We start from the raw sequence: 17,297 nt of genomic DNA, 5'->3' as shown, positions 1-17,297 counted from the left end.
GTAGGCCGGCAGCTGTAGCTCTGATTGGACTAGCTTGGGAATCTCCATATGCCATGGGTGTGGCCCTAAAAAAAAAAAAAAAAAATTCTGTCCATACAGAACCCTCTGTGTGTGTGTCCTCTGTTTGTATGGGTATACTGGCTGTATTGGATTGGGTTTGTCTGATAATAAAGGATGGTGATTCTAGTTACCTTTTTAGCTACAGAACTGAAACCAGACCAGTCAATTCATAGATGTTTAATGAGTGTCTGTTCAGTGTATTCCTTTGTTTCTGAGGGCTGAATAGCATATCTTAGCCATATAATTTGGATAACTGTTTGCTTTCTAGGTGTCTACATGTTCTTTAGGGAAATGAATAATGATGATAGAAGCCCGTCAGGTACCACAGAAAAGCACTTGATAGTTTTATAGTGATTCTCAAAATTTAAGGTGCATATACATCACCTGAAAATCTTGCTAAAAGGCAAATTCTGATGGAATAGGTCTGGATTGGGGCCTGAAATCCTGCTTTTCTCAAAAGCTTCCAGATAAAACCAATGGTGTCGGTCCACAGACTATTTTGACACATAGTATTGCAAAGAGTCTAAACATTGGTGAAAACGTGAGGCACACATAGGAAATTCAAGTAAATCAGTTTGACAGGAAACAGAAAGTTGGAAAGATTGGCTAGGGTTGGATTTCAAAGAGCCTTGAAGGCCAGGGTAAGGTTTTAAATTATTTAATGGATTAAGGAATCATTGCAGGTCTGTACTGGGTATAGAGTGACCTGTAGGATTTAAGGGAGATTTATCTGTCATCATGTATAGAACAGGTGGGTTGAAAGTTTCGTATTAGGTATCAAGTAGCAGAGATGCAACTCCTGGCCGTTAATGCCAGATAAGAAAAGTTGATGAAGGGAGGGAGGGGGAGACTGGCGATAAGAAGCTGCCTGCTTAAAGACTAGCCCTGGTTTGGGGGCTGGGGAGTTGTTTGGGTTACAGATCTCTTTAGTCTGCCCAAATTCCAAGAAATCCCTGCCAATCCTTTGTTTTTTAACATCATGGAGAGTCCATCCTATCTATAGGATCTTCCAGAAGTAAGAGAAGGGAATTAAAATCCCTGCCTCAGCCTATATATGTGAAAGGGTTTTCTCTGTAGTATGTCAAAATGCAGATAGTGTGAGTAGTTATTCCTATATCTAGCCTGAGGCTTGTTGATATCAGATTATATAGCAGCCCCAACAAAATATACTAACATTCTATTATCTAAATTTCTGTTAACACTTAATAAGAGTGTTTTCCCACATCAGAACATGCTTGCCTGCCATTTACTCAGTATTAACCTCCTTGGATTCTTAAACCTGAGGTCGCAGGTCCCTTTATATCATGGGCGATTTAATGTGCTTGGAGTCGTATCATACTTAATATTCTCCTGACATTAGGTTGTATGACATTAAACCTTTTCTCGTCATTGAAATGACACCAAGATATGAAGAAATATGTACTGGAGCGTCAAATCCATTTTCAAAGTAAAAGGAATATATGAAAACAATTCCCTCTCTGTTATCTGTCCTAGTAAGTGGATGGATTTCTCACCATTTCTACCAAACTGAGGAATTACCAATTTTCAGAGAAGTAGAATATAGTAAAATATAGTCAGCGCTAAAACTACTCTTAGTATAATTTAATTCTTTTGATTCATAAGATATTTTTAGGGACTTGATGTTCTATGCAATTAAATCTTCCAGAAAATTGAAACAAACCTATGAGTGCAAAAAGATTTTAAAAAGTAAAAGTAGTAGATGCTTAGGGCAAAAATGCTAAAAATTTAGAGTACAGAAGATATAAAGCAAAAAATAAAAGTTGACCCTTTCCTCCTAAATCAACTAGAGAAAGAACAAACAAAACCCCAAGTTAGTAGAAGGAAAGAAACCGTAAAGATCAGAGCAGAAATAAATTAAATGGAGAGTAAAAAAAAAACAGCAGAAAAAAAATCAATGAAAACAAAAGCTGGTTCTTTGAAAAGAAACGAAATTGATAAACCCTCATCCAGACTCATCAAGAGAAAAAGGGAGAGGGCCCAGATCAATAAAATCAGAAATGAAAAAAGAACTTATAACGGATACCGCAGAAATACAGAAGATTATAAGAGACTACTATAAGCAGCTATACACCAATAAAATGGATAACCTAGAAGAAAGGGACAAATTTTTACAAAGGTACAGAACCAGGAAGAAATAGAAAATATGAACAGACCAATTACCAGTATTGAAATTGAATCAGTAATTTAAAAACGCTCAACAAACAAAATCCAGGACCAAATAGCTTCACAGGTGAATTCTTCAAAATATTTGAAAAGAGTTAACACCCATCCGTTTGAAACTATTCCAGAAAATTGCAGAGGAAGTAACATTTCTGAACTCATTCTATGAGTCCACCATCACCCTGGTACCAAAACCAGAAAAGAATAAAAAAAGAAAATTAAATTACTGATGAACATAGATTTAGAAATCCTCAACAAATACTAGGAAACTGAATCCAGTAATACATTAAAAGGATCATATACCATGATCAAGTGGAATTTATCCCAGGGTTGCAAGGATTTTTAAAATCTGCAAATCAATCAGTGTGATAAACCACATTAACAAACTGAAGAATAAAAACTATATGATCATCTCAGTAGATGCAGAAAAAACTTTTGACAAAATTCAGCACCCATGTGTAATAAAAATTCTCCAGAGAGTGGGCGTAGAGGGAAACTACCTTAACATAATAAAGGCCATATCTGACAAAAACACAGCTAACATCATATCAAATGGTGAGAAGTTGAAAGTATGCCCTCTAAGATCAAGAACAAGGATGTCCACTCTCAATGTTATTCAACATAGTTTTGGAAGTCCTACTCACAGCATTTGTAGAATAAAAGGAAATAAAAGGAATCCAAACTGTAAATCAAGAAGTAAAACTGTTACTGTTTGCAGATTTTATGATACTATACATAGAAAATCCTAAAGGTGCCACCAGAAAACTGCTAGAGCTCATCAATGAATTCATTAAAGTTGCAGGATACAAAATTAATATATAGAAAACTGTTGCATTTCTATACCCTAACAATGAAATACAGAGAAATTAAGAAAACACTTCCATTTATTATCACATCGAAAAGAATAAATTACCTAGGAATAAACCTACATCAGTAGGCAAAAGACCTGTACACTGAAAACCGTAAGACACTGGTGAAATAAATTGAAGACCACACAAACAGATGGTAAGATATATGTGTTTTTGGATTAAAAGAATCAGTGTTTTTAAAATGACCATACTACCCAAGACAATCTACAGATCCATTGCAATCCCTATGAAATTACCAATGGCATTTCTCATAGAACTAAAACAAAAAAATTTTAAAACTTGCATGGAGTTCCCGACGTGGCACAGTGGTTAATGAATCTGACTAGGAACCATGAGGTTGCAGGTTTGATCCCTGACCTTGCTCAGTGGGTTAAGAATCTGGCGTTGCTGTGAGCTGTGCTGTAGGTCACAGATGTGGCTCGGATCCTGCATTGCTGTGGCTCTGGCATAGGCCAGCGGCTACAGCTCTGATTCGACCCCTAGCATGGGAACCTCCATATGCCACGGGAGTGGCCCTAGAAAAGGCAAAAAGACAAAAAAAATTTACATGGAAACACAAAAGATCCTGAATAAAGCAGTCCTGAAAAAGAAGAGTGGAGCTAGAAGAATAATACTTCCTGACCTCAGACCATACTGCAAAGCTACAGTCATCAAAACAATATGGTACTGGCACAGATGCAGACCCATAGATTAATGAAACAGGTTAGAAAGCCCAGCAATAAAACCATGCACGTATAGTAAATTAATTTACCACAAAGGAGGCAAGAATATATAATGGAGAAAAGATAGTCTCTTCAGTAAGTGGTGCTTGGAAAACCAGACAGGTGTATGTATTTTTTTGTGTGTGTGTGTCTTTTTGCCTTTTCTAGGGCTGCACCTGCAGCACATGGAGGTTCCCAGGCTAGGGGTTGAATCGGAGCTGTAGCCGCTGGCCTATGCCAGAGCCACAGCAACTCAGGATCTGAGCCACATCTGTGACCTGCACCACAGCTCACAGCAATGCCAGATCCTTAACCCCACTGAGCAAGGCCAGGGATTGAACCCGCAACATCATGGTTCCTAGTCAGATTCGTTAACCACTGTGCCACGATGGGAACTCCTGGACAGGTGTATGTAAAAGAATGAAATTAGAACATTCTCAAACACTGTACGAAAAAAATAAGCTCAAAAGGAGTCAAAGACCTAAATGTAAGACTGGATACTATAAAACTTCTAAAAGAAAACATAGGCAGAACACTCTTTGGCATAAATCACAGCAATATTTTTTTGACTCTGTCTTCTAGAGTAATGGAAACAAAAACAAAAATAAATGGGACCTAATCAAGCGTAAAAGCTTCTGCACAGCAAAGGAAACCATAAACAAAATGAAAAGACAACCTGTGGAATGGGGGCAAATATTTTCGAAGGGATTAATTTCCAAAATACACAAATACAATATCACAAAAACAAACAATCCAGTAAAAAAATGAGCAAAAGACCTAAATAGACATTTCTTCAAAGAAGACATATAGATGGCCAACACTGGCCATCTCTAGAAAGATGCTCAACACTGCTAATTATTAGAGAAATGCAAATCAAAACTCTGATGTTGTATCACCTCATACTGGTCAGAATGGCCATCATCAAAAAATCTAAAAATAATAAATGCTGGAGAGGGTGTGGAGAAAAAAGAACCATGCTGCACTATTGTTGAGAATAGAAGTTGGTGCAGCCATTATGGAAAACAGTATGACGATTCCTTAGAAGATTAAAAATAGAATTGCCATGTGATCCAGCCGTCCTACTCCTGGGCATGTATCTGAAGAAAACTCTTGAAAAGATATGTGCACCTCAGTGTTAACTTCAGCACTCTATACAATATCCAGGACGTGGAAGCATCCTAAATGTCCATCAACAGATAAATGGATGAAGAAGAGATGGTACCTATATATATACAATGGGTACCATAAAAAAGAATGAAATAATGCCATTTGCACCTTGGGTAGACCTAGTCATTATTATACTAAGTTAAGTCACACAGAGGAAGACAAATATCATATGGTGTCACTTAAAGGTGTAATCTAAAGTAATGATACAATTGAACTTATAGAAAACGAAGAATTATCAAAGGGAAAAGGAGGAGACAGCTAAGTTAGGCATTCAAGATTAACAGATATGTACTACTATACATAAAATAGATTAACAGGGATTTACTGTGTAGCACAGGGAACTATATTCAGTATTTTTAATAACCTATAATGGAAAAGAATCTGAAAATCAACATATATATAAAGTTGAATCACTTTACTCTATACCTGAAACACTGTAAGTCAACTATACTTCCTTTCCAGTCTCTCATTTCTTCTATTAACCTTTTTTTTTTTTTTTTTTTTTTTGTCTTTCGAGGGCTGCACCTGCAGCATATGGAGGTTCTCAGACTAGGGGTTGAATTGGAGCTGTAGCTGCTGGCCTACACTACATCCACAGCAGCTTGGGTTCCGAGCCTTGTCCGCAGCCTACACCACGGCTCCTGGCAACACTGGATCCTTAACCTGCTGAGCAGGGCTAGGGATCGAACCTTCGTCCTCATGGATACTAGTCAGATTTGTTTCTGCTGGGCCACGATGGGAACTCCCCTGTTAACAATTTTTAAATATCCTTTCTGATATATAAATATAGACACATATAGCTATGTATAATAATTCTATTTTATTTTTCATAAATGCAGTCATTCTATTGATAATATTCTAAACCTTCCGTTTTCACTTAATATATCTGGGTCATCATTTGATAACAGAACATAAGAATGTAATTATTTTCTAAATTCCTTCATATAATTTTATATGCTTTATTTATTTATTTTTGGCCTTGCCTGTGGCTTGTGGAAGTTCTCAGGCCAGAAATCAAACCCATGCCACAGTTGTTACCTGTGTTACAGCTGCAGCAATGCCAGATCCTTAACCCACTGTGCCACATAGGAACTTTGTATGGTTTATAATAGTTAATCAGTTCCCTGCTGAAGAATACCTGGGTTGTTAAAATCAGTACTGAGCCAACTTCTTTATAAATACAGTGTTGCATGCTTTTGTAAGTGTACCTCTAGTAGTGGAATTATAGGGGGAAAAAGCATATGCATTTTTTTTTGTCTTTTTAGGGCCACATCTGAAGCATATGGAGGTCCCGCAGCCAGGGATCCAATCAGAGTTGTAGCTGCCAGCCTACCACCAAAGCCACAGCAATGTGGGGTCTGAGCCATGTCTTCGACCTACACCACAGCTCATGCCAACACCGGATCTTAACCCACTGAGCAAGGCCAGGGATCGAATCTGAGTTCTCATGGATGCTAGTCAGATTTGCTTCCGCTGAGCCATGATGGGAACTCTTCATTTTGAAGTTTAATAATTACAGCCAAATTGCCCCTTTCTAAGATGGTGCATTCTCAATAGCTGAGAATGAATTCCTCGTAATCCTCATACTTTGGTCTCATTGTTTTGAAGACCTGCATTTCTTGAATCATGAGTGAGGTTGTACATCTTGTGTTTTTATGGCCACTTTTGCTTTCTGCTCTTATAAAACGTCTTTTGAGAAATATGATCTTCCACGCTGCACAGAGAACATCTGTAGTGTATTTTTACAGCTATACTTTTATGGTCAGACTCCATTCAAGGTGAATATTTAACAAATAACCTTTTAGAATCTTGAGATTATTTTTCTTTCTTTCTTTTTATACAGTATATTGTCATGCTGAATATCAAATATCAAGATGATGACATTTGGTCTTTCTGTTTGATTTAATGAACAGTTGTATCTTACCCAGACTTCATTCTAATTTGAGCCTCATGCAAGTTTGGAAAATTCCTGAAGTGGAAAGGTCCCCTCTGAAAAGGAGTGTGTGTGATAGTTGACTTCACTCCCTGCTCTGTGAAAACAGTACATGCCTTTCTCCCACTTTGGTGAGAAATAACCTTGGGAATAAATTTATACCCATGTACAGTTCTATGACTTTAGGGCTCATGTCCTTTTTTTTTTTCCCCAGTGTACACAGTTTCTTCTGTGCTGTGGCTTCTTAGGAATATCCAAGAAAAACAATGTAATGCTGGTATTTGGTTTGTCACTTGTGGCCCAGGGCATTAGTGGGGCATAGAGCAGAATTCTTGCTGAGGAATATGATCCTCATTTGATTCTAATTTTATCTTTGTGGAGCAGCTTTTAAATATGAGGACAGCTGGTGTTGGATAAATCTGTCCTCACAAGCTGTTTGAGATTGAAATAAAATTAAATATTTGGGGTTAAATCCATATGCAAAAATGTGGAAAGTGCTGTTTAATCTTTTGATGCTTCAGTTTCTGCATCTTGGTGAACAGGCACTCACTATTCATCGTGAACTCCTCCCAACAGTTCATTTTGAAGCTTAAGATAAGTAGAATGTGTGCCCAAGTTTATTCTAACATTTTATAAGAGGTAAAGCACAATTCTTGCTTTTCATCCCATCCTCCACCCTGCCATAAAAACGGTAGGCTATACACACCTGTTTTGTTAGCAACCCTTCTTGCTGTTTTTCTCCCTTGAGTAAAAGGTTGGTACCAATTCACTAGTGAGGCCCACATTGCTTGGGTTGGGGTAATAATCCTTTGTGGCCTCTGAAAGGTTGTAAATGATGGGATCCCAAACTTCTAGTACATTCTCCCCCAGGTGGCTAAATGTCTTGCTAATTGCTAAGGGATAAATAAGGGTGGTGAGCTCAGAGAACAGTCCTGTAGCTGGCTTTTCTTCAGCTGACTGCATTACTAAGGTAGAAATGCACTAAAAATAAATCAGGGCACAAATTCTCCTGCCAGGAGTTGAGTATTGAGATAACTTGTCTCCTTGGCTGGTTTTGACATCATCTATTCTAATGCGCACTGCAAATAGGAGCCAGAATGACAGGACTTGTGTCAGTAAAAGTCTGTAGCCCTTGACTGATATATTTATTGTTATTTCTTGTCTGACTCAGTTAATTAGTCCTTCCAACTCCTCCAGGAAAGAGCTAAATATGTTAAGTTGAGAACTCAAATTTAGGGCCAATCTCAGGGGAAATCACTTGATCTCTTCTGGTTTGAAATAAATCTTTGGTAGGTCTCTTCCATGTCAGTTGGGTTTCACTGTTTCTCCTAAGGGGTCAGAGTCCACCACGTTTGGAAAGTGGACATACTTCTCAGGTATTCAGTTCTAGGACTTAAGATTTCACAGTGATCCGAGTCATCTGACGTAAACGTTCGTATTGCTGAATTTCTGTTTATGTTGTCGCTTCATACGTCCTGAGCAGAGAGCCTTTGCCAGTCATAATTAATCTGTGGATCTCATTTGAACTCAAATAGACGAGAAGTTCTTATAGATCACCACCTTCTTTTTTTTATCCCCACCTTCTTTTAGTTTTATAGAAAGTCGCCTTTAACTGGAATAATACTGTCTCATACTGATTAAGTGCCCGATACTCACAAAATGTTTTCACACATCCGTGACCTTCAGAACAAGTCTTTAGGGAAGGCAGATGTTATTATTTCCTTCTTAACTTCTGGACTTAGAAAAGCCAACAGATTTAGATGTTGGCAACAATTGGTGTTAAGAGCCCTGGGAGCTCTGGAATTTTTTGGTCCACTCACCAGTGTCCTCCAGTCTGACCCAGGGCTTTCTCTCCAAGTCTGGAGGTTTTTTCTGTTTTTATCAAATAATTTAAAATGCATGTTCATTTTAGAAAACTTGGGAAATATGGCAGAGAAGTGAGAGAAAAAAAATCAACCACAGACCCAGTACACAAAAACAAATTCATTGGGTTTCCTTAGGTTTATGACTGAATCTGTGGGCTGGAAGGAGAGATGAAATAGATATTCAATAATACTTATTGTGTGTTTACCTGTTTCCCTGCATTTAGCATATTGTACATTATAGACATTTTAATCTTGCTGGCTCCATGGATCCTTTACTGGTAGGTATTGGCTCTAGACCTTCCAAGCTGAGCTTTAAAAGGTGAGCCAAAGGCCCCTGCTATCTCTCGTAGAGACCAGCTAGTCACTGTTCTCCTTTCATTACTCTCTTTTTTCCCTCCACACAACCTTCTTCCTTTTCTTCTGGCTACATCTGTACAACCTCTTTTCATCTTTCCCTGCTTGTTGTCATTTCCAGTCTTAAAGTCACCAGGAGCACTTTTGCAGCCTTTCTTCAAATTTTGCCCAGTGCAGAGTCAAGGTCCAGGTAACAGTGAAGAAAATGAAAGCTCTGTTCTTTCTCTAGTAGCTCATGCCCCCAACTTGGCACTCAGAAGGAACATCTGACTGAAAGGAGTGCTGGGACATGCAGAGACTTTAGCAGCTCCAGATGTTTGGAGCCAGGAAATGCTAACTTCCAGTATACCTTTGAATCCTCTCCTGCGTTTTTCTTAGTGCTTTAGTAATAGACATTAGCCAAGTGTTTACTGATGATCGTGTAAGTGAGGAGAGGTGGAAAGTCACTGTACTGACTTCCTGTAAATTAAAAGCATCAGGATTGTGTTCTCTGTCCTGAGCCCAAGGAATTAGAAATACTTGATTTTCCTCACCTGTAGCCTCACTATGATATGAGAAAACCCAGCCAACCAGCAGCCTTGGTTTTAAAGATACTCACAGCTTCCACGTTGTCTGCCTGCTTTTCTTCTCCTGTTTTCCCCAGGAAGAGCCCGTCGGGGCTGGGTTGTTTGAAGTAGCTCCCTGCTCTCTGACAAGGAGGGGCATAAATGGGAGTGACAGCTGTGAGCAAAGAGGCTAGGGTATCAACTGGAAGGGCTGGGGAAGGGTCTCTCTATTCCACTCTCTTTGGTGCAGCTCCAACTTTCAATTAACCACACTTGGGGAGTGCGCATCCTCGAAACAGAAGACTGAAAAATATGTGACCCTGCGTTAACCATTAATAGTTATACATTAAATCTAAATGGGAACTGGGGCAGAAGCCAGAGTCTCATGGTGAGCAAAGCATTTTTAGCTGGAATGTAAAGAATTTTGATATTGGCATTTCAAGGAAATTCAAGCTGCCCTTCCTCTCAATCCAGAAGATAGGAGATAGCTCACAGTTGCTTAGGTTAGGATTAAAATTTTACTGATTTTAGAAATGTATATTAATATCACATTGGCTTTGATGGAGGACCTTGGCAGGGTTGTAGATCTTTATGGAGAGGTGTGTGGAACAGCACATTTAAATAATTTTTAAATTTTTAAAAAATTAAATTATAGCTGGGAGTTCCTGTTGTGGCACAGCGGAAGCGAATCCAACTAGAGACCATGAGGTTGTGGGTTCGATCCCTGGCCTCACTCAGTGGGTTAAGGATCTGGCATTGCTGTGAGCTGTGGTGTAGGTCGCAGATGGGGCTCAGATCTGCCATTGCTGTGGCTGGTAGCAACAGCTCTGATTAGACCCCGAGCCTGGGAACCTCCGTGTGCCATGGGTGTGGCCCTCAAAAGACAAAAAGGCAAAAAAAAAAATTACAGTTGATTTAGTATTTGCATATTTCTGCTGTACAGCAGAGTGACTTTGTCATACATATATCTATATCTATATATTTTTTGGTCTTTCTGTCTTTTTAGGGCCGCACCCGTGGCATACGTGAGTTCCTAAGCTTAGAGGTCCAATCAGAACTGTAGCTGCTGGCCTATGCCAGAGCCACAGCAACACAGGATCTGAGCCATGTCTGCGACCTTCACCACAGCTCACGGAAACTCCGGATCCTTTAATCCACTGAGCCAGACCAGCGATTGAACCTGTGTCCTCATGGATGCTGGTCGGGTTTGGTAACTGCTGAGCCATGACGAGAACTCTTACATTTCTTTTAAATATTCTTTTCCATTATGGTCTGTCTTTGGAGATCGGATGTAGTTCCCTGTGCTATATAGTAGGACCTCATTGCTTATCCATTCTTTTTTTTTTTTTTTTTGTCTTTTTAGGGCCATACCTGTGGCATATGGAGGTTCCCAGCTAGGGCTCAAAGTGGAGCTACACCTGCCAGCCTATGCTATAGGCACAGCAACGCAGGATCTGAGCTGAGTTTGTGACCTACACCACAGCTCACGGCAGTGCTGGATCCTAAACCCACTAGGTGAGGCCAGGGATCGAACCTGCATCCTCATGGATGCTAGTCAGATTCATTTCCACTGAGCCACAATGGGAACTCCTGCTTATCCATTCTTAATGTAATAGTTTGCATCCACTAACCCCAAGCTCCTAGTCCATCCCACTCCCAAATCCCCTAGGCAACCATGTCCGTGGGTCTGTTTCTCTTTGGTACATAGGTTCATTCGTGCTGTGTTTTAGTTTCCACATATAAGTAATATCATATGGTATTTGTCTTTCTCTTTCTGAGTTAACTTCACCTAGAATGAGAATCTCAAATTGCTACAATGCAATTAGTATATTAAAGTAGCTGATATGATGAATTTTTGTGGGCCTTCCCAGGCACTGGAGTTTTTCTGTTAATTTGCTGCACTAAGTTATAAAAGATCTCATTAACATTTAGTTTTGATTTTGCAGAGGATTCTAAGAATGCACAATCTTTTCATTGTCTTGCAAGATTTTGATCTTACTCTTGTCTTTGTTCCTTGTTCCTTTCCTACAACTCTTTCATCTTCCAGGTCACACTTATTACCAACCAGGATCATTGGAACATCATCAGCATTGAAGAATCTGTTCTCTTAGATCTTGTAACTCATTAAATGTGGACTGTGTTGTGATGGAATAAACTAGTGCGAAGTCTTGTCCTTTTTTTAATGTATAAATCCCCCATTGCTTTAAATTTTGTTTCTGCAGTATCCAAGATTTCAAGCATGCGCTTTACTGCATCTACTTCAACTTGCTTTCTGTAAGAATCTTCTAATGTAAGATGTCTTTCTTGTGCTAGTTGTACAGTTAGAGGAGATTTTCCATTGCCTCCAAAGCCAAGAACAACTAGCTTGTACTTGTGCATGGTGCAGACTTGTAAAATCTAGTACCTCTTATGCTGTCACCAGGTCCCCACAGCCAGCGTCACCATGCAGTCCTTCTGGGTCACTGCTGCTGGTGCCATGGTGATCCTGCCACTACCACTGCCACCACTGCTCCCGGTACACATCTTCTTAATCCATTCCTCTATCGATGGTCATTTAGGTTGTTTCCATGTCTTGGCTATTGTGAATAGTCCTCCTGTGAACATAGGGGTGTACGTATCTTTTTGAATTATAGTATTACCAGGGTATATTCCCAGGAGGGGCATTGCTGGATCATACAGTAATTATGTTTTTAGTTTTCTGAGAAACCTTTCTACTGTTCTCCATAGTGACTGCACCAATTTACATTCCCACCAGCAGTGAGGCTGGGTTCCCTTTTCTTTACACCCTCTCCAGCATTTGTTATTTGTAGACTTTTTAAAAAAGTTTATTTAATTTTTATTACTCAATGAATTTATTACATTTGTACTTGTACAATGATCATCACAATCCGATTTTATAAGATTTACATCCCACAACCCAAGCACATACCCTCACCCCCCAAACTGTCTCCTTTGGAGACCATGAGTTTTTCAAAGTCTGTGAGTCAGTATCTTCTGCAAAGAAGTTCAGTCTGTCCTTTTTTCAGATTCCACATGTCAGTGAAAGCATTTCATGTTGGTATCTCATTGTATGGCTGACTTCTCTTAGCATGATAATTTCTAGGTCCATCCATGTTGCTAAAAATGCTGGTATTTCATTCCTTTTAATGGCTGAGTAGTATTCCACTGTGTATATGTACCACATCTTCTTGATCCACAAATGTCGATGGACATTTAGGTTGTTTCCATGTCTTGGCTATTGTACATAGGGCTGCAGTGAACACAGGAGTACATGTGTCTTTTCGAGTCATGGTTTTCTCTGGATGGATGCCCAGGCGTGGGATTGCTGGATCAAATGGTAGTTCTATTTTTCATTTTCTGAGGACTCTCCATCCTGTTTTCCACAGTGGTTGCACCAATTTACAATCCCACCAACAGTGTACTAGGGTTTCTTTTTCTCCACACCCTCTCAAGCATTTATTGTTTGTAGACTTTTTGATGATGGCCATTCTGACCAGTATAAGGTGGTACATCACAGTGGTTTTGATTTACATTTCTCTAATAATTAGTGATGTTAGACATTTTTTTTTCATGTATTTTTGGGCCATCTGTATGTCTTCTTTGGAGAATCGTCTGTTCAGATCTTCTGCCCATTTTTTCATGGGTTTGTTTGTTTTTTTGGTATTGAGTGGTAGGAGGTGTTTATAAATGTTGGAGATGAATCCCTTGACAGTCGCTTCATTTGCAAATATGTTCTCCCATTCTGTGTGTTGCCTTTTCATTTTGTTTAGGGTTTCCTCTGTTGTGCAGAAACTTTTAAGCTTCATTAAGTCACATTTGTTTATTTTTGTTTTTACTGTCATTACTCTAAGAGGTGGATCTGAGAAGACGTTGCTGTCATTTATGTCAGAGAGTGTTTGGCCTATGTTTTCCTCTAAGAGTTTTATAGTGTCCGGTCTTATATCTAGGTCTTGAATCCATTTTGAGTTTATTTTTGTGTATGGTATTAGGGAGTGTTCTGATTTCATTCTTTTCCGTGTGGCTGTCTGGTTTTCCTAGCACCACTTACTGAACAGGCTGTCTTTTCTCCATTGTATCTTCTTGCCTCCTTTGTCAGAGATTAGTTGACTGTAGGTGCATGAGTTGAATTCTGGGCTTTCTATCCTGTTCCACTGATCTCTGTTTCTGTCTTTGTGCCAGTACCATGTGGTTTTGATGATGGTTGCTTTGTAGTATGATCTGAAGTCCAGGAGCCTGATTCCTCCAGCTCCATGTTTCTTTCTCAGGATGCCTTTGGCTATTCTGGGTCTTTTGTGCTTCCAAAGAAACTTTAAAATATTTTGTTTGAGTTCTGTGACAAATGTCCTTGGTAATTTGATAGGGATTGCATTGAATCTGTAGTTTGCCTTGGATAGTATAGTCATTTTGATAATACTGATTCTTCCACCCCAATAGCATGGTATAGCTTTGCATCTGTTTGTGTCGTCTTTGATTTCTTTCATCAGTGTCTTATCGTTTTCAGAGTACAGGTCTTCTGTCTCTTTAGGTAGGTTTATTCCTAAGTACCATATTCTTTTTGATGTGATGGTAAATGGGATTGTTTCCCTAATTTTTCTCTCTGATCTTTCATTGTTAGTATATAGAAATGCAGTCAATTTCTGTGTATTAATTTTGTATCTTATGACCTTGCCAAATTCATGGATGAGCTGTAATAGTTTTCTGGTAGAGTCTTTAGGATTCTCTAGGTGTAGTATCGTGTCATCTGCAAAGAGTGATAGTTTTCCTTCTTCCTTTCCAATTTGGATTCCTTTTATCTCTTTTACTTCTCTGATTGCCATGTTGAAGAGTAGTGGCAAGAGTGGATATCCTTGCCTTGTTCCTGATCTCAGTGGGAATTCCTTCAGCTTTTCACCATTGAGAATGAAGTTTGCTGTGGGTTTGTCATATGGCCTTTATTATGTTGAGGTAGGTTCCCTCTATGCCCAATTTCTGAGGGTTTTTATCAGAAATGGGTGTTGGATTTTGTCAAAGTCTTTTTCTGCATCTATTGAGAGGATCATATGGTTTTTATTTTTCAGTTTGTTAATGTGGTGTATCACACTAATTGGTTTGTGTATATTGAAGAACCCTTGCATCCCTGGGATAATTCCCACTTGATCATGATGTACAATCCTTTTAATGTATTATTGGATGCAGTTTGCTGGTATTTTGTTGAGGATTTTTGCGTCAATGTTCATCAGTGAAATTGGCCTGTAGTTTTCTCTTTTTATGGTATCTTTGTCTGGTTTTGGTACCAGGGTGATGGTGGCCTCATAGAATGAGTTTGGGAGTATTCCTTCCTCTGTGATTTTTTGGAATGGTTTCAGAAGAATAGGTGTTAGCTCTTCTCTAAGGGTTTGGTAGAATTCGCCTGTGAAGCCATCTGGTCCTGGACTTTTGTTTGTTGGAAGTTTTTAAATCAGTTTCAGTTTCAGTTCTTGTGATGGGTCCATTCATCTTTTCTATTTCATCTCGGTTTAGTCTTGGAAGATTGTACTTTTCTAAGAATTTGTCCCTTTCTTCTAGGTTTTCGTTTTTATTGGCATATAGCTGCATATAGTAGTCTCTTATGATCCTTTGTATTTCTGTGATGTGCGGTGTTACTTCTCCTTTTTCATTTCTAATCTTATTGATTTGAGTCCTCTCTCTTTTTTTCTTGATAAGTGTGGCTAAGGGTTTATCCATTTTGTTGATCTTTTCATTTCATCGATCTTTTCTATGGTTTTCTTTGTTTCTATTTCATTGATTTCTGCTCTGATCTTTATGATTTCTTTCCTTCTACTAACTTTAGGTCTTGTCTGTTCTTCTCTCTCGAGTGCTTTTGATATAAAGTTAGCTTGTTTATTTGCGCTTTTTCTTGTTTCCTGAAGTGGTCTTGTATTGCCGTAAACTTTCCCCTTGGAATGGCTTTTGCTGCATCCTATAGGTTTGGGAGTGTTGTGTCTTTGTTTTCATTAGCACGTAGGTATTTTTAAATTTCCTCTTTGATTTCTTCAGTGATCCATTGGTTGTTTAGTAGCATGTTGTTTAGTCTCCCCGTGTTTGTGTTTTTTGCAGTTTTTTTCTTGTTGTTGATTTCCAGTTGTATAGCGTTGTGGTTGGAAAAGATGCTTGACGTGATTTCAGTTTTCTTAAAGTTACCGAGGTTGGATTTGTAGCCCAGGATGTGATCAATCTTAGAGAATGTTCCACGTGCACTTGAGAAGAATGTGTATTCTGTTGCTTTTGGATGGAATGTCCTATAAATATCTGTGAAGTCCATCTGGTTCAGTGCATCATTCAGGGCCTTTGTTTCCTTACTGATTTTCTGTGTGGTTGATCTGTCCATTGCTGTCAGTGGGGTGTTAAAGTCCCCCACTATAATTGTGTTGTTGTTGATTTGTCCTTTTAAGGTTGTTAGCAGTTGCCTTAGGTATTATGGTGAACCTGTGTTGGGTGCGTAGATATTTAAAATTGTTATATCTTCTTCTTGGATTGATCCTTTGATCATTATGTGACGACCTTCTTTGTCCCTTAAAATATTCTTCATTTTAAAGTCTATGTTGTCTGATATGAGTATTGCTGCTCCAGCTTTCTTTTGATTCCCATTTGCATGGACTATTTTCTTCTATCCTCTCACTTTCAATTTGTATGTGTCCCTAGAAGTAAGTGGGTCTCTTGAAGATAGCACATATGTGGGTGTTGTTTTTGTATCCATTCAGCCAGTCTGGGTGTTTTGGTTGGGGCGTTTAGTCCATTAACATTTAAGGTAATTATTGATATGTATGTTCTTATTGCTTATTGCCATTTTGTTAATTGTTTTGGATTTTTTTGTTGTTGCACTTTTTTCTTCCCTTCTTCTCTTGTTCTTTCCTCTTCTGGTTTGATGACTATCTTTAGCATTGTATTTGAGTTGATTTTTCTTTTTTTTTGTCTTTTTGCCATTTCTTGGGCCGCTCCCGTGGCATATGGGTGGTTCCCAGGGTAGGGGTCTAATTGGAGCTGTAGCCGCCAGCCTACGCCAGAGCCACAGCAATACGGGATCCGAGCTGCATCTGTGACCTACACCACAGCTTATGGCAATGCCGGATCATTAACCCACTGAGCAAGGACTGGGATTGAACCTGCAACCTCATGGTTCCTAGTTGGATTCGTTAACCACTGCGCCACGACGGGAACTCCCTGATTTTTCTTATTTGTTTGTCAATTATAGATTTTTGGTTTGCACTTGCCCTGAATCTTTGATATAGGAGTGTGTGTGTGTGTGTGTGTGTGTGTGTGTGTGTGTGTGTGTATGATTGTTTTAAGTTGTTGGTCTCTCTCTCTCTCTTTTTTTTTTTTTGTCTTTTTGCTATTTCTTTGGGCCGCTTCCGCGGCATATGGAGGTTCCCAGGCTAAGGATCTAATCGGAGCTGTAGCCGCTGGCCTACGCCAGAGCCACAGCAACACGGGATCCGAGCCACGTCTGCAGCCTACACCATAGCTCACGGCAATGCCGGATCATCAACCCACTGAGCAAGGGAAGGGACCGAACCCACAACCTCATGGTTCCTAGTCGGATTCGTTAACCACTGCACCACAACGGGAACTCCTGTTGGTCTCTTAATTGCAAGTGCATCTCCATT

The 17,297-nt window shown here is 39.2% G+C and overlaps 2 protein-coding genes and 1 pseudogene across 4 annotated transcripts in view; 1 reads left to right on the top strand and 2 right to left on the bottom strand.

Moving 5' to 3' along the window:
- The window catches only part of LOC106509573 (palladin-like), a 33,864-nt gene extending 23,493 nt beyond the window's left edge, over nt 1-10,371 (bottom strand). For both annotated transcript variants that reach the window (XM_021084800.1, XM_021084801.1), the window contains exon 1: nt 9,729-10,371. The gene's annotated coding sequence lies outside the window, so the exon portion shown is untranslated. The remainder of the gene's footprint in view (nt 1-9,728) is intronic.
- The window catches only part of KLHL3 (kelch like family member 3), a 257,212-nt gene that overhangs the window by 19,299 nt on the left and 220,616 nt on the right, over nt 1-17,297 (top strand). The window lies entirely within an intron of this gene.
- Nucleotides 11,247-12,221, bottom strand: LOC110259497 (annotated as a pseudogene).

The sequence above is a fragment of the Sus scrofa genome, chromosome 2 (assembly GCF_000003025.6).
Source record: "Sus scrofa isolate TJ Tabasco breed Duroc chromosome 2, Sscrofa11.1, whole genome shotgun sequence".
NCBI lineage: Eukaryota > Metazoa > Chordata > Mammalia > Artiodactyla > Suidae > Sus > Sus scrofa.
Note: the sequence above shows the minus strand (reverse complement) of the source record. Positions and strands in the feature narration are given on the sequence as shown.